General features: G+C 36.9%; 1 protein-coding gene across 2 annotated transcripts in view; it reads left to right on the forward strand.

Annotated features, from left to right (window-relative positions):
- Positions 1-814: 814 nt before the first annotated feature.
- Positions 815-18801, forward strand: part of sox1a (SRY-box transcription factor 1a) — a 71852-nt gene continuing 53865 nt past the window's right edge. The window contains exons 1-2 of one of the 2 annotated variants that reach the window (XR_006925229.1): positions 1884-1930; positions 2020-2082. The gene's annotated coding sequence lies outside the window, so the exon portion shown is untranslated. Of the gene's footprint in view, positions 1611-1883; positions 1931-2019; positions 2083-18801 lie in introns of those variants that run through there. The other variant, XR_006925230.1, reaches the window with a different exon arrangement.

An 18801-nucleotide genomic window follows, 5' to 3' on the forward strand; every position in this document is an offset into this window, starting at 1 on the left:
TTTGACTCTTAAGTTTCAGGTATTAATTCCTGCACTGTTACTGACAGTGAACTATAATGGCTGTCTTTGAAGGCCTGAGTGAAAGGGACAGCAGGACTCTGTGGACACTGAATCAATTAGCTTTTGACCAACCTATACACACGCTTTTGCGCGCGCACACACTTCTAAGACCCTTTCTTTCCCTGGGTCTATTCAGTAGCTTGTGATCATTTAGATTTGACATGCATTGTGGCTGAGCTTGTCTTCCTCTTTTGCTCTCTCCCTCTTTTGCTACTGTCTGTCATTAATTTCCAGGCTTTACAATTTGCCAAAAAGAAAGAGAAAGGAGAGTGAGGGATGGATGGATGGATAAGAGCTCAGTGTCCTTTTGAAAGGGTTTGTTATTGCACAAAAAACAGCCGCCCAATAATTTTTCGTCAATGTTTAACTCTAAAAGCCTTTCCCCGTCAGCTTTGAAAAGAAGAGCAATAAAGCCCTATTGAAAAGGACTGAATAAAAACAGTCCTCTGGGGCTTTGACCAAAGGGCTTCTTTTCCTCTGCCTCTAATCAAATAGGAACTGAAATGAATTAGTTTTCTTATGAAAATAGCCTTTGTTGGCGGGGAGGCCAGTAATTCATAAACAATAAGCAGTGTCATTGTGTGCATAGTAATATATTCATGCGCTGGAGAGGCTAGAAGGCAGTACTATGGCTCTGTGCATGAGGAGAGAAGAGGGATGGATTACTCCTGGACTTTATAAACAGCTTGCTCAGTGAGTGCTTCTCTTCACTTGGCTCCCAGGCTTATCTTTGATTTCTTTCCATATTTTTCTTTCTTTTTTTTTTTTTTTCTTGCCCTCAAGGTTCTTTCTGTATTTCTCTTGTCTCCCACTTCATAATTATTATTATTATTTTTTTTTTTTTGCTTTTACATTCCAGCAGTTTGTCTATAAATTGGAGCTTGCGTTGAACTCTCCTCCCACTCTCTCTTGAAGTCAGGAAGTCAGAGGACCTGTTTCATTTATTTTTCTTTCACTTTGTTAGATGTAGTGCTGGATTTGTCTCATAATTGTTAATCTGTCCTCCCTAAGGGATCCTAATGGACTAATGTGACTGCAGAAGTGGAAAGAGTGACTGGTGTCCTGAGGGATTATTTGATGCCTGTCATCACAGAGCAGATGGATCATAGGGAACAGACTGTGTAGAAGAAAGCAAGAAGATGGAATTAAACCTTGAGGATATTTATTTTCTATTGAGAGAGTTTTGTACTAGTATGTGATTACCTGGTGGAACTACTTGACAGGAAATTGGGACCAGTTAGCAGCTTTCTCCAGTGGAATTATGTTTCCAGTCAAAATTCCCATATTGTTTACATAAGAAGAGGAAGCATGAAGTTGAGTGGAAGTCCACCTAAGGAAATTATACTTCTTCTGTATATCAGTATCAACACCTAATATGGAGTAATTTTTCCTTAGTTTTCTGGTGCTTCTATGAAGCCAGCAACTAGTACACATATCTGCTAAACAATATAGTTTACACCATAAAGAAGATCTAAGATTCTCAGGAGCATTTTTCTTGGAAGTAAATCTCTTTTCAGGCTGTGACATGTCATCAATAAATCAGCAAACAAGTAAGTGAGAGTGTGTTTCCTGTTGTTTAGGATCAGGTGAGAATTTCTCGTTTCAGAGTGTATTGATTTCAAGGAAACATTTGCTAATGGATCTCATCGGTCATTTCACCTTCATTTCGGTCAGTAACTGAGACGTTCATTAGACTGAGTCTGGAAAATCTGAATGCATGTTTGCATGTGGTTTATTGTCTACACCAGGGGTCGACAGGGACCTCCACAGCCGCTTTTTATGGTAAAAAAACAAACAAACACAACGAAAGTTATTTCTCACATCCGGATTCTTAGACCATACTGCTAGATTAGAAAATTAAAACGACTCTGTAAGTAGTCTTGAAAAATTTCCAGATTATATTTGTTACTTAATGAAACGTACGGAACCGCTTTCTTACTTTTCGACATGTTAAAACAGTATCAAAGATGCTCTCCTTGCTATGAAATCCACTTTGATCTGCTACCATCTGGCAAAACACAGGTAATGCTCCTCAAACCAGCAGACCATCTACACCAGTAGTAGCTGGTCTGCAATCAAATGACAGTTTCCGAATTATAACAAATAATTCTACCTCTTGGATAAATTAATATTAAGATTGTAATACAATGAAAACTCAAAACATGTAGGTGTTTTTTTGTCAAGCTTGGTCTAATATGTTAAACAAATTATCAGCCTGCACTGATGTTCTACCTGCTTGACCATCCAACCTGTTCTGGCATCTGGTTAGACGAGATATGGATTTTTCAGTTTTTTCAGGTGGGGTTCTTAGGGCAGCAAAATGTATTAACGTCTGTTGTGAGTAAGTAATCTGAAGGAAAATTGTGTTTTCTAAATAACCATCATGTCAGGAGTCACAGGGCAGAAAAATCCAAATCTGTTATGTGAATATTTGGACAGCAGAGGGCAGAGTTGTACTGGGAAACATGATGTCCGGCTACCGAGGTGACAAACGGACAGAACTTTATTTTTATTTAATCAGTCTTCCCGAGAATGGACCAATATGTGTCTTTTTAAACAATGTGACAGAAACAAACTTGTAACTGTAACAATTGTTATAGAGTAACTGACTGACTTCCGCTGCCAAACATCTCATTGTGAACGCCATATTTAAATTACGAACCACTAGATGGCGATGTTGGTGCATTTTCCCCCCCGTTGTTGACACACTTAACACGGTCCCTGGTGCATTTTCCAGCAGGACAGTGATTTGATTTTGGACACATTTTGGTCTCCTAATAAAATCCACTTGCAACTAAAACTCACAAACAGTAAGGATGAAAGCCTTCTTATTACTATCATTTTGCAAAGGGTAAAGGTTTTTGGGCAGTTTGGTGTATTTTACACACTGCTTTACATTCCAGCACAGAAGATCATGATTAGGTTCATGTGGTCTAATGCTATTGTGAAGATTTATGTTTGGATGAAGCTGATGGAGGTTAGAAAAGCCTGGTAATTGTTTGCCTTTGCCAGTGTAATCCCAGTTTATCCCTTGACCAGATACATATGAAAAATGTTTGCCATACTTTTGAGCTCAAGAGGGTTTGCTCGATAATGTAAATGCGTTTGTGACACCCCTTTTATTTGTCAGGGAGTAAATATATATTAAAGGTTACCTAAAAAAATGTGGAACTTTCTATAGAAACACAAGTATGCTTGGAAAATGCAATTAGGAACAATTTCATGGGGGAAAAAAAAATCTTTCAATGTTACAGGGCGGTATTTTTTTAATTATGTACCTTAAATCATTATAAAAGTAAACAACATCAATGTTTCCAGGTAAAACATAAAGCATCATAAGAGAAGCACCAGCTCTCACGTCATACATTGTCCTCTATGTTGATTGTGCTGAAGTACATTTAAATTTAGATGAAGAGACAAGAGTTACACATGTTAAATGATGAAATGTTCCCAGGATCTATAATGGGTGTAATGTTGAGAAGGGAGATGAAGTATGCAGGACAGGGGTACTACAGGTCCCAGGTTGGGAATCTGTAATGTACAGGAGTCCTGACTGGACACTCTAAATAACTACCTAAATAAGAAATCAGGCCATATGTGTCTTAAACTGTGCTTTTTTTTTTTTTTTTTTTTGGCTGAGCTGTATCCATGATGACACCCCACCCTCCCATTGCCCTTTCTCAGACTCAGCCATTGAGTATTTGACTGACAGGTGCCCAGATGTCACCTTTATAAGCAATCTTTATTCGCTTCTTTTGACCACTTCCTTTCACTTTCCGTGTGTATTAGAGGACCTCGGTCTACTCATGTGTTTTAGTGCGTGTATGTGCCAGCCTTCTCTCTTCCACTTTATTTCTGACCTGATTACTTGCTTATTCATTTACTTATCCAGTGCTCTTTTCTAACTGATACACATTACCAGTGACAGGCACTCTTTATAGAGGCCAATGAAGAGATGGCAGGCCATCAGTTTTAGCTTTAAGACTGTATTAATCCATCCCTGCAGCCTATATCCCAGAGTGCTCTACCTGAGTTTCTGTCATATGAGAGCATAACAGCAGAGATTCAATCAGAGTAATGGTCAGAGTCTCACAGTGCATTTGTATCGATCCTTGGTACATTGTATTGGCTGCTTTAGTGAAAAGGAAATTGCGTGCTATTTTCTAGTCGTCACAGTCTATTTGTCATTTAGTATTTGAACATCCTGTTCTGTGGCCTGAATTTGAATTTTAAGACTCGCCTTGTTTGTATGCCTGCTTGCATGCCAGTATCCATTTGTCTACTTAGGTATAATGCATATGTTCTTTTAATAAATAGTTTGAACAGTTTGGCCAGTTATTTAAAATTCCTTCATGTTCTTACTCTGCGTCTATTCAGCGAGGAATACACTCCAGCTGGGGTCCTGATTTAAAAAAAAAAAAGAATAAAGTAGTGGAAGTGTGTGAGGCACTAAACTTACACAGGTTCTAAATTAAAATTATGCAGGATATTCTCTCTCTCTCTCTCTCTCTCTCTCTCTCTCTCTCTCTCTCTCTCTCTCTCCCCACCCCCCAAAAAAAGGAAAAAAAATAAATAAAGAAAGAAAACATACATTTAGCAGTGTTTGCAATAAGAATAACAACTGCAACAATAAAACGTACATTTGTTTTCATTGTACTTTTTTACTGGGTATTCTATTGAAAGTGTAGACAATAATGAAAGAAACCCAGATATTCAGCACACACAAGCTCTTTTGTTGTGAATCATTATTAGGGTTATAAATTCATTTTATCTCGGTTGCTGATAACCCATTCATGATCTGGTCATTAAGAATTTGATAGGCTAATTGAATAGAACTTGGCCTCACACTTTTGTAATAGACCATTATACATCAGTGGAGAAGGTGACGGGGGCACAAAAGGTTGTGTTTTAGAACGAGATCTTCGCCCTTTCTGTCTTCGACTTTACAATAAGTTTTCCATCTTTAACTGTGAGGGAGTGTTTCTCTTTTGCATCGATTGTCCTCTTGCTATTCCCATCTGTTCTTTTTCATAGGAGGAGAGAGTAATGGCTCTATTGAGGGCCATGATACAGAGCCCTGAGTCTTATCTAGATCCTTCATGTGCTGCTGGGCCACATGGACCATTAACCTCCATTGTTTTATCTAATTCTAGTGATTAGTGATAAGACCTGCAGTTCTTGTGTGCACACTGGGCAGAGAGATTGTTTTATTTTATTTGTGAGTTTGTGAATAAAATGGAATTTTACTCTTTTACCTCAGCTTGTGTGTGTTTTCAGGAAAAATGCTGATGTTATGAAGCATCGTTCCAGCATTGAAAGCTGATGTGTCTGTTATTGTAAATAAAAGTCATGTTCTCGCTTTTTATTCATATGTATTATGCTCCATAATGACTAACTTATAATGTTTTCATTTCAACCTTTGCAGTACGAACTATAATGTTAGCTGGTTTTGTATATTACTTCACATCATATTTGTATATGAAAAGCCTAACATATTATATAATCTCTATACTCTATATAGATTGATATATAGATTTACCACAATAAAATGTTTTTCTATCTAAAAGAATTGACTTAAACTAGCACAGTGATCTTTATGTTATGAATGTCATCTGTCTGATATTGATAATGAAATTTGGCACTTTATTTAATCCATTCATGTTTTATGAATTTATGTGTTTTTTTATTTTTATAATTATACTGTGTTCTCATATGTATATACCAGTGTTAAAAACTGCTGGTGGAAGGCAATTAATATACAGCTGTGTCTGTTTTAAGATGCCGTAAGATGTAGGATATTAACAAAATAAAAAGATTATCGGTACATTTTGAACAAACGTTCTCTGGTGGAAAAGCTCTAATTTTCAGTGGGATCTGCTTTTAATTGATTTTAAATAACCCTAAATTAATTATTCTTAATGATGCTAATGATTGCTAAAACCAGTCAATGACGCTGATAAAGCTTTCTATGGTGATCTATGGCTCCAAATCAATGGTCAGGGTGAAAAATGTATGTATGTACTTGTCTGTGATTGAATCAATCTTTTTTTTAATTATTATTTTTTTAATTATTTTAAATGTAATTATTTACACATTCTGTGATCATTTTGTCATGACCTTTTGGCATTTTCACTCATTATACATATTCATCCAGTTTTAATTTCTTTATTCTTTTTTAGTCCTTTAGTCCTCCAATTTCTCTGAACAGTTGCAATGAATGCAATGCAAAATAAATTATCAATTTATTATTATATGTAGCATTACATTACTTACATATAGCCTTGTGTAATGTATGTCCACTGTATTTAAAATGGAGATATTTGTAGACAGATCAAACTAAGGTTTGTTTTTTCAGATTTATTTTATGTGGTTGAAAATGTATGCAAAATAAATACATGCATCTAAAACCCACTTTTCAGGAACAGAGGTGCTGATATTGCATAATGCTCAGGTTGTGGTAAAAGTAAGCAATTCTTGACACTTGTCTGATATGTCACAGTCAGAGACGTGAACAATTGACCGTGTGTGTTAACTAAGGTATACTGCTAGCATGAAATGAGATGTTGCTGTATTTTAGCAAATGTGTTTTGTTCTGCTGCACTGTAGTACATTTATATCACACTTTGGCACACAAGCTCATTTAGGCACCCACACGTGCTAGCGCACATACACACACACGTTATGCTGCACTAATATTTATGTACTTTATCTGCAGTGGTGTTTTAGTGTGCTCTTGAGTGCTGAGTGTTGTTGACAGAGGGAGTGGAGGTGTGTGCTGCGATCACTCTACCTGTCAGAGCAAATACACACATGCACACACACAACCCTGTCAAAGAGGATGCTCCAAGTCAGTAGTGCTACATGGAGAGGCTGGTAATGGCGTCTATTTCGGCAGAAGTGCTGCTCTCTTCAATTGAATGACACTTACAAATGTGTCAGCACTGTCACCGGGACATGGTCATCACAATTTACAGGATTTGGCTGGGTTTTTTATTAGTTTATTTGTTTTTGCATGCTCTAGTGATTGTAAACTGGGCATAACTGCAGCCAGAGACTTAAATAAAAAAATTGTTGCAGTGGTAGCTTTTTTTCTTTTCTTCTTTTTTTTCTTTTTTGAAATAAACTCTGCTTTCTATAGACCTTTCATGATATAAACACCTCCTGTAGATCACTGTTGCACTACCTGTCTTTAAGTGTTTCTACATTCAGCAGTTTTGTTGTTAGCATTGATAGGCATTTCTCATTTTGTGTGTATAGGTGGTATTCACTCTAGCTTGAAAAATCATTTACAATTACCTCTATTATAAACCATAATCTAACCCTCAACCAACTGAAATCTAATTTTGAGCAGACCTTAATGCGAGTCAGGGTTTTTTGTCCTTACTCTGGATCATATATTCGCTCTATTGTTTGTGCAGATGTAGTTATTTTCACTGGCCCTCAGTTTCATTAAGTCAATCAAATTCAATTTGGTCGTTAAAGGAAATATGTCCTTTTTATAAGCAGCTTTTTTTCTGCACACAATTTTCTTCCTTCTATCTGTTTCTTCCTAGTTGTGTGTGTACACATGTGAATGAAGGAACACATCTGTTTGTATGTTTTTTGTATGTATGATATGGATGATTTTGGCAATTGCTGAAGTGAATTCCTCTTACTTACTAGAGAATAGGCCAATTAGGACCTAGCAGGGAAGAAGCGGTGGTACAGGAAACACATTGAATGTTCCATTGATTAGCAATGTTAGCTTAATCAAAGAATCTCATAAGCTCATATGCTTCAGCCAGTAGGGGTTCACTCTTTACTCCCCTCCAAGAGGGCAAGGTTTGGGTGGCAATGTGGAGGTGAAACAGGCCAATGATTGCATTTCCGTTGCCTCAAAGAAGTGAGGATGTTAGCCAGAAAAAGAGAGCAGCGATTAGTGCCAGGAACTTTTCCTGGTTCATGAAGAAAATTTCCCGATTTACAGGAAATTGGAAGATTCACTTGACTGGAAGGTCTGAATATGAGCTAATGTTGGCAAGTGTTCTTTATTTATAAAGCCTAATGGATGGTGTGTAACATCAGTTCATATTCATTTTTATTCACAGAACTCCCTCGTCGCTTTTTTTTTTTTTTTTTTTTTATCCCAGTCTAAATTTTTTGCAAATTGAAAAGTGATAGAGAAGCAGGCTTGTCTAATAAGCATTACTTATCATATTAATTAAAATCGGATGACACGATATGGTCGACAGCTGTGCGTTTTGATTTGTTGTGTTGCTAATGTGACACTCATTATACAGGTCATAGTAAGACAAAAACGCCAGGGTAGCCATGGCAGCATGCAGATGCACAGACTGTGGCCTGCTACACAAATACGGGGGTCTCGCCTAAAACGGCCCATAATTACTCCAACACAGGCGGACAGTAACCATGGAGAGGTGAGCACCATGTACGACCTCAGACATGAAACATGAATTCGAAGCTGTAATTGTTTTTAAAATAGAATTGGTTTTTAGCTGGGCTTTTTAAAATGATGTGTATTTCTCATCAATAGCTTGCATTCATAGGCATTTAAATGAATACTGAACTCAAGATGCGTCTTTTTTTGCCCCCCCTCCCTTCTTTCTCTTTCTCTTTCTCCCTTCTCTCTCTCTCTCTCTCTCTCTCTCTCTCTCTTCCTCTCTCTAGGTCACTGTCATTCAGAAAGGTTTGTTGTTATATAGAATAAAACAGTGTTTTGACCCCCAAGGTTACTGTATTGCCTGTACCACATGCTGTTTTATTCTATTCTTGCTATTCAAAATAAATATTACAGAATAATTTCTGTGTTTGACAGTTTTTCTGTTGGTGGTCATGGGGGGAGTATCACTCTAAGTCTGAGTGAAAGCAGGATGAGAAATGTGTGATCAGTCATTTCTGTCTCTTTTCTTTGAGCATGACCATCTCAGCAGGGTGTCTTCTAAAATGCACCACTCTGTGGAAGACAAGTGACCTGCTTCCTTATATGTTGTGCCTCTCTATATTTAAAATGTCTAGATGTCTAAATGTCTAGAAATTTATTTTCAAAATTCATCAGCACTGAACAGACGCATAACATGGCCAAAACAGTGCATGAAGCTGGCCTGTAAGCCATGATAAATAAAAAATAGCGTAATGTATGTGCAAGTACACATCTACATCTTACAGTTATCTAATGTGTATTTGAAGCAGAAAAATGGCAGTTTAGTCCATCCTGTATTTGTAAGAAAGGGAGAAAAATGGACAGACCGTGACAGGGACTTATGGAAATTCTAGAGACAGCAAAGAGGAGTGGGGTGAAATGCAGGGTCAGGATTGGACGTCCTGAATGCTCACCCCAACACCAGAGGCCACGGAGAGTGGGGCGTCACTGTGGTTGGGTCAGTGCAGAGGTGATCCAATTCCCCCCTTGGTGCAGCACTGTGAGATTGGGCTAGATTGTGTGCAGGTCCTTTTGAACCCACTCCATGCAAAGGTCAGCAAAATAAGATGAAGAATCATAACATGGTGAACAAGGCTTGTGTACACTACTATCAATGTGCCTGAATTTGGAATGGTGTGCTTGCGTGTGCATGTGTGTGCCTGAATGCTTGTGAGTTTTTAAAGCTACATTATAGTTTGTGGAAGCAAATCTAAATGACATTGACAGGGCCAGACTGTAATTAGTGGTCTGATCAGAGCCCCTCTGGAAGCAATGCATTGTGGGACATTTCCTCTGACACTGAGCATTTACCAACAGCTGCCTGTCAATGTGATCTCTGTCTCTCCAAGAGAGGACGCTTTAATTAGTTGGAATCCCAAGAGGAGCCTCTCATTTACAGTCATGGCCATCTTCATTTAAATCAGCCCTATCTCTCAATCCCACATCTCTCTCTTTTATCCGTCTTTTCCCACCGTCACAGTCATATTGAATTCTGTTTTCCCCAACACACCTGTCTATTCTTATCAGAAGTTAATTGTCTCTGCCTCCTTGTCCTCTGTACCTCCACCCACTCTCTTCAGCGATTCCTGCCATTCTGTCCTTCATCCTACTACCACTTACAGCCCTTATTTCCTTTTTACACTAGTGATTGTGTTCTACATCTTCCTCATGCTTATGGTTTGTCACTCAGCTTGTGGTCATACCGAAGCTTTTTTATATGCTGGTGTGTGTTGTGTTTGAGACATAACATTGTCCTCTGACATTGACTGAAGTTGCCTGTCCTGTCTCTCTCTCTCTCTCTCTCTCTCTCTCTCTCTCTCTCTCTCTCTCTGACTTTCCCTTTTCCTCTTTTACAATAGATACACCCTTCTCGTGAGGCTTGTTCACCTTGAGTTACTGTTCATGGAAGTGGTATTTGCATTCACCATATCTCTGTTCAGATTTAAGAAATACAGGTCATGCAAGGGTCAGCAGGCTTCTAGCTCATTATATACAACTGCAAATCTTTAACTGAAAAGGTTCTTGCCCATTTGGGCAGATAATAAACACTTTCGTTAGCTTTGTCGAAATGTACTGTTGCCTTTGTCTCATTTGCTACCTTGATTACTACCCCTAGATGTTTTCCTGGGAGCTTTTTTTGGGGGGAGCTTTTTGGGATCTGACAGTTTTATCCCATTGTTCCTGTTCTTTTGTAAGTTCTGTGAATGGAAACAACACATTGCTACTTGTTGCCTGTCAGTCATGCTGGTTTCAAAGGACCGAGGGAACTCGACATCTGTTGAACGTTGTAGTGCTGTCAGAGCTGCCTGTCTATCTATGTCAACCCGTGAAGTTGTCATTTCAGATGTCAATATGACATGAGAATAATCAGGAAAAGCAAACAGGCTGTGAGGCTCTGTTCCCCTCCTCTCCTGCACACTGCTACATGATGTGATGTGCAGCTATTAGTTTAGAGCCGCTTTCACTGCTTCATTAGAAGATTGAGGAAAAGTTCAGCAATATATCACATCTAACTTAATGCCTAAAGTTGGTGATACTTTGCATAACTTTTAATGCAAATAGCATGTTCACGTTAGAGAAATGTGGGGTGTTTCTGATACGAAGATGAATCATTTAAAAGCATGCAGTGCTGAAACCATTTTGAACTCTGTGGTTGCAGTCTGATCTGCATAGAGGTGGGTGTAGTCTGAATAGTGGACACACCAAGAAACGATGTTTCTACACAGAAAATGGAAATTAGAAGCAGAATGTTTTTTGGTTAGGCATTTTAGTTTTTTTTCTTCAGTAGTAGAAGCTGTAGCAGGAGTCCCTACTGTGGATGTACTGAACATATGTTTCTGAAAGATGATTGTAAAACAAATGTAGGTACTACCTACAAAAGTATATAGTTAATGAATATTAAGTGTTCTAGGGCTGATATTGATAATTATATTGTGATTAATTATACAATATGCTTTTCTGATATTTTTCTGCATAGTGAGATCAGTTTCTAGCATGTATTATTGTTCACTGATTTGAAGCAGCTGAGTTAAAGATTTAAAGACTAAAGTGTTTTTCTGTAGACTTTAAGGGCATCATTAAACTCATTTAAACTGCTTTTAATTGCAGCACTACTAACAGTTTATATATTGTGAATAATATAATAAATATCTATTATAGAAATTATATAGGTTTTTATAGGTTTCAAGTATGTGGAGTCTAAAAATATTTATAGAGATTTATTTCGATTGTATTTTATTTGCTGTAAATTACTCAATTATATGCCATATGACAAGACGATTTGAAATGTGAAATAGTTAAAAATAATAAGATGAATAGAACTAAGAGATAATTTTATTAGTATTGAATTAAAATCTCATAATGAGAAATATTTCATGAATATTCCGGTATTGAATATATCTTTATGTGCTAAGATATATATACTTGTGTATCTTTGTGCTAGACTCTCCAGAACAGTTGATGAAATTGAAACATTTGATTTACTCCAATTATAAATATGTAAATATTTGTTTACAAGTCCCACCACATGCATTAGCTTTTCTATGACTCTCTTCCATTCAAGAAAAATCCATCTCATGCTGTGTAAATGCTCTGCAGTGATATGCAATTATCCTATGCTGTGCATCTGGTTGTGCTGCAAATGTCAATTTCCCTGTCTCTTCGAATGCATGTCTTTTTTCTCTTCTTCATACCTGTTCTACGGTAGTGCCAAGAGTCACTTTAAAATATTGGGACACGACTTTTCCACCCAAATGTGGTTATTTCCCAAAAATATTACAACTAAACTGGAGGCACACAATATGGGATGTTTTTGGATGTGGTAGGAAAAAATTTTCCTTTTACTTGAACTAGAAAACCTAAACCTGTTCCAGCTTGACAATGCCCCTGTGCACAAAGCTTACTCTATTTAGATATGGTTTACCTAGGTTGGATTAAAATTGATCTTGAGTGGCCCATTGTAGTGCCCTGAACTTAATCCAGTTGGACATCCTTGGGATAAATTAAAACACTGACTACAACACAGCATTGTCACCCTACATTACTACCTGACCACTAAATCTCCACAATCACAATCAAATCAAGTTACTATACTAAAGATACTAAATGTAGTATGGGATGTTCAAAAAGCAAATACAAATCTTATGGTCAGGTGTGTGTATATATATATATATATATATATTTTTTTTTTTTTTTTTTTTAGAGTACATGCCCTGTCCAAATTCTAGACATATGTTTAATCTGTATAGGCTCACATTGTGAGAAAGACCTCTAAGGAAATGACATTTGTAATGGTGTCTAGTCTGGTTTCACCAATAGTGTAAGTTTGAAATCAGTGCAGCAGTGAAGGGCAGACACTGATGGTGACTCCTGTTCACCTCTAATTGGCTTAAATAACATGGAGGGCACACTGTCTGACACATAAAAGATGCACCTCTCATTTCTCTCAGAGGTGTTTGAGAGATGGCCCTCTAGGCTCAGGAGTCAGAGATGGAAGGTGACATACATAGAAGGTTTTAATCCTTCTGTGCTACAGTAGACTCTTCATCTTCAGATGCAGCTTAGGGCTTGTCCAGTAGGCTCCCTAAGGGATTATTGTGAGACTATGGTTTTGTCATGCCCCTTGATCCCTTTTTTTGTTCTCAAGTGTCCCCCTGAGCTTTGTGTCAGATGTCTGAGTGTAATGGAAAACAGATCACATCTTTATTGATATTAAGACTCTAAATTTGGGTGCTGAATCAACTGACGGCTGCTTAGTTGCGCACCCATGGCGCCTGAAGTATTCCTAGTGACACTTAATATGGGTGAGACTGTTGTTCATAGGATTTTTAAACAAATCTAAAGCAATAACTGAGAAAACTAATTAAGAAACACAGGTGAACACAGGTCATTTACAGATTTTTTCTCTCCCTCTCTCTCTCTCTCTCTCTCTCTCACTCTCTCTCTCTCTAAATTTCAGTTTCAAAGTATTTTACTGGCATAAATGTTTAAATACAATAGTGCCAAATCATCAGTAGAAAATAATTAAAGAAGTAAATTAAAATAAACTTAATAATAGTAAAAATGCAAAATGTAAATAATTAAAATAGTGACAAGATTTCAAGTTGCCAATGTAGGACAAAACAATAAATTCAATATTATAATATATTATAATATTATACATTTCAATAATTATGTAAAATATGAAATACAATTTTAAAAAAGCTCAAGAGAAATGAATTAATTAAATGTACGTAGAGCATGTAATTGTCCAGTAAGTTCTCTCTGTGTGTCTGTCTGTCTGTCTTTTTTCTCTTTTTTTGACCTTGAGAAAACATTTGGCTGGTCCCCATGAGGAACCTACTAATTCTTTTTTTAAGCATGTACCTATATCATTTTTTAAAAACTTACATAACTAAAAGAGCCAACGGTGTAGATATACTGTAGCAGTAATTAATAGTAATGTCAAAAAAAGATGTGTGTGTGTTCGTGTGTGTAAATGTTGCTGTGCTAGTGTGCTGTAGGATGTTTACCAGTGTTGCCATCTGAAAGTGACAGTCTGGAGGCTTTAGCAAGACAACATGGCCCTCTGTCATCTCCAGCTGCATATTACCCCACCTGTCTCACTCTCACATGCTGCTTGTCACTAAGCCACAGTGACTCGCTAATCTATCCCTAACGGTGTCAATTCAGATCAGCAGCTACTCAGACGTCTCACTTAATTAACAATAGTTAATATATATTTTTTAATTTTTTCGTATTTTACAGGTGCTACTTGGCTTAAAAAATTTATATTCTACAATTGTATTTTTTCAAAGTTATTTCTTTAAAGTGCTTATGGATTTAGCCTGAAAGTTGCCTTGCTAGCTTTTTCAAACTGTTATGAATGGCATGTTAGTATAGAGAAATGGTGTTGCACTTAGATATGCACTTAGTATCCCTAAATGATTAATTGGTAGCTCCTGTCCCACCCCTCAATAAAAAAAAATCCTGAAAACCTTCTCCCATTCATATTTTTAGTCAGTTGCTTTATAAAAGCTTCTTTGCACCTCAAATAGCAGTAGATTTCACCCTGGTGCAGTGGACTATGGCAGAAGGTAGCAAATGTAACATACATTAATAGATTTCCTAAATCCTCTGTTGAGATCTCGAACTACAAGAAAGCCAGACTGTCATATTTCCACTCTTATCTATTATAAACCACATGCCACTGTCTTTGTGAAAAAGCTAAAGCAAGCTGTTGCTAAAACATCACTGAGCAATGATGCGTGTGGTGTATCTGCAGTTATCTGTTACATTTTTGGGTTGGTTAGCGTCGACTTCCCCTGGGCTTTGAATAAATGAGATGGCTTTATTTCTCTGCTCTGCTAAGTAATTCTTAATCAACCCTCTGTTTACATATGGATAGCCTGGGGATGAAAAGGTTTTGTTTGGGGTGCTGGACCTTGGGGAGGAGAGGTTGACCCAGGCTGAAGAACATGCCTTTTGGAAAGCTACTAATAGAGATTAGTAATGACTGTATGACAAAAAAAAAAAAATAATCATAATCAAATATATCAAAAAAGTGTATTGTGACATAAATTAATATGATTTTGATTTGGAATATTGCCCAGCCTGTATTAGGAATTTCCACTTATTTTATGAATTTATTATTATTATTATTTTTTTTTTTTATTCGTTTATTACATTCTGAAATTTCAGTTCACTCAATATAGTGGAAATAGAAAATGCTGCAATGTTCTCAAAGCAGTAAGTGATATGTCTTTCACTTCATATGCAGCTCATTTATTTGATTTGTCTGAAATCAAAATATCAAAGACCTCACACAGAATTTGACCAATTTTAAAGGTAAAGAGAGAAGCAGCACCTTTCCTGTTGATTCAGCAGCAAAGCAGATTTGGAAGTTCATTTGGAGCTGATTAGATATTAATTTTCTTCTGTATGTCACCAGTCAATCCGCTCATCAGTACAGAGTCATAACACGCTGAATGGAGAAGAGGGCTTCAAAATGTCAATACGAATAGACTAAATGGCAAACATAAATGTCATTTTTGAATTACATTTTTATGTTAAGTAATACATTGAATATTTCAGTACAATTTTAATTTGAGATTTATAACATGCATTGCTAAGTTACTTATTACATTTTTAGATTTGTGGTGAGATTGCACAAAGCTTTGATACTACACCAGCTGCAGTGCAAGGCTCAATACAGGAGCAGCTAAAGCTTGTGTGAAAGCTTTCTAACAGACCTTCGTTTCATTGTGTACAAGAACTTGTATTCATACTTGTTTGGCTCCTTTTATGGGATACAGACAAAAAAAGTATATCCTTTTTGTTTGAGAACTCAGCATGCAGTTCTGGGGAGGGTAGAAATTCTCAGCAGTTAAACATATACAAGCTATTTGTTACACACTTAAATGTACACATACCTTCGTTGAAGTTCACCTTAACATGAATCCTGTACATTCCAAAAATATTTCATGCATACCAACAACTTATACACAAACCTAGGCATGCTGGCACTCACATGCGCGCACACACACACACACACACACACACACACACACACACACACACACACACACTCCAAGACAGCAGTGGTGAGATAACTTCTAACTTTGTTTTGACACTTTTGATTAAGGACCATTGAAGGGACACCTGTACTGTGGTGCTGAACAATGGCTGGGCCCCAGGAGAGATTGATTTTCTGCATGAGAAAAGAAGTCTTTGTCTAAAGCCACAAGCTCCTTTCTTATGCTAACGAGTCATGGAAGATTTCCAAGTCAATTTCACCTGAGCGTTGGTCAGCTCTCTACTCTTTTGTGTGCTGTCCCTCGAGCCTCTCTAGCACACATGCGCAGACACACACACTCTATCACCCCCCCATGCTTTAAACTGCAATTTAGCTGTGATGGGTGGGTAACCCAGGGGGAGGAAAAGGGAGATTGACAGGTGGCTGGGAGCTTCCTCTGTAATATCTCTTAGGCTTTCCACCACAAAAGCTAAACTGGAGTATATACATTCCCTTCCACAAAATGCCAATCAGGCATGGATTTAAAGAGATGAACAGAACAGACTTGGTGATCTAAAATGTTCTAATTTATATAAATCCATACTTAGACCTGTGCAACCAAGAACATTAAGAACTTGGAATTTGGAAGACAGCCCATATCCATTTTTCTCCATTCACTAAGATAGCATGAGTATAGAGCCAAATATTGGTAAGATGCTTTAGGTTGTGTTTCTTAAATATATTCTAAATTCTGATGGCATTCTCCCATTCCAGACACCGAAATCAGATATTTTTTATGTTTTAGTATCTAGTACCTTTCTAAATTGTATCATCTGTTATTTGGATGAATGGAAATAATGATGGTAACTCCACATAACAATATGCAGGGGGTACATTTTAGCACATTGATTAAGTAATGCTCATTCATTATCTAGTTCACATTTGTGCCCTTTTTTGGCGTATATATTTACAGTTTATTATTCTGTAGCTCTTGCGTTGATCATTTGATATTTTGTTAATTACCATACAAATTAGAACAATCACAATAATGAGCAGAATTCAACCATTCTAAAGACTTGTGCATTTTTAAGAAGCACATCATTCTGAATATGCACATATACATGCACAGGAGAACAGTAAATGTTGTCGTTCGGACATCCATTGCCAAATTTCGTAATAGCAAGGAAAATTTTTGAAGAATTGATCCCCTCATAAAGCTTTCCATACTTGAAATGGCTGTGAGGCATTGTGCAAGTGAATACTCTAATATTTGATTAGGTTTTATAATGCTGTGAGCATATGCATAAAATGGTGAGAAACTACTGATACTAACACAATGCACAGCCTAAATCCTAAAATTAATATGTGAGATAAAATGCCTGAATAAGCTTTTATTAAGCCTACTTCATAACAGTACCATTTCTAAAGAAATTCAACAGACATTCATGGTGTGAGGCTCAATAGACCTAGTAGCACTTAATTAATTTCTCTCACCAATACAGCTGATGGAACAGCATAGAAAAGCAAGTCATAATTTGCTGAGCTGCACCAAAGAACTAAAAATTTTTGTGACTGAGATAAGCCAAATGGCATCGAACTTCGAAAAGCACCATACTGTTTCATGCAGAAATTACTTGTCAATATTTTTAGTATATTAGTTGTGAAGTTGAAAAGATTTGTAATATTGTGGACTGCAGTGGACAGGAGATGGTTTTTCCATGTCTGTTCTATGTTACAGCAGAGACAGAAAATAATCTTGTTTTTGGTTTTTATTGCATGGTGTGTGGGGTAGAAGCATTAGGGGAAAAAAGTTCTGATGATTCTTTCGCTGACAATTGCATTATTACATTCCTTTTTAAACTAGCAATAACTATTTGGAATCTCATAAGGCTTTAATGCTTATGGTTATGATTGGCAAAGCATGAGTTTTGATGCAAAATGTGCAATTATGCTGTTGTATCATGCAAAATTGACTGTGCCATTGACAATTTTCACTTTTGTCGCCTATGCTAATTCTAATTAATTTGTCGCTTATTTCAGTTAATGAAAAGCCATTTTTATTTTTTTATCGCATGACTTTATTAGTGAATTTGGTTCCATGGAAAATGCAACATAATTGCTGAGGAAGTGTTATATTTAGCATTTATGGTTTTATGACGTTGTAGCGAATATGAAAAATAATTAAGGTTGTTTGATGCTGAATCAGTGTATGACTGGTTTTTAAGCTGCATGTTAATTTGGTATTGACTGTTAATTCATTTGAAGGGAGTGGACTTTCCTTTGGTACTCAGTTTCTTCCACTAAACTGAAACTGTGACATGCTTACCTATCGAATACATTTGACCCTGCAGGCTCTTCTCATTGCAAAGGTATGTGAAAATAGTTTTAAAGAATTAAAAAAAGGAAGCATACAATTACGGTTCCTCCTAGGCTTGCTGTATTTGGTAAAAACCCAAATCCCTTAAACATTTTTTATTATTTCTTTTTATTCTAATGCTGATTCTACGCTTGCTAATCTCAAGAACAGGATTTCCTTGGTCAGCTTCATGTATTTCTCTCTCCTCTCTCTCTCTCTCTCTCTCTCTCGCTCTCTCTCTCTCCATTTTACATAAATGCTGGAGGCAAGATTCATGGTTGCCCATATTCTGCCTCCGCATTAGTAGCTTAGTAGCACGATAAAACCGTCAGAAGTAAAAACAAAATGTAACAATTGGGTTATTGCTTTTCTAAACATAAACACGTTTTGCATTCGAGACCAATATATTCTTTTGGAATCAATGACCAATGGTATTTTTTTTTGGAAAGGCTTAGTTCATTGTGCTGCCTTGCG

This window comes from Silurus meridionalis, chromosome 3 (genome assembly GCF_014805685.1).
Source record: "Silurus meridionalis isolate SWU-2019-XX chromosome 3, ASM1480568v1, whole genome shotgun sequence".
NCBI lineage: Eukaryota > Metazoa > Chordata > Actinopteri > Siluriformes > Siluridae > Silurus > Silurus meridionalis.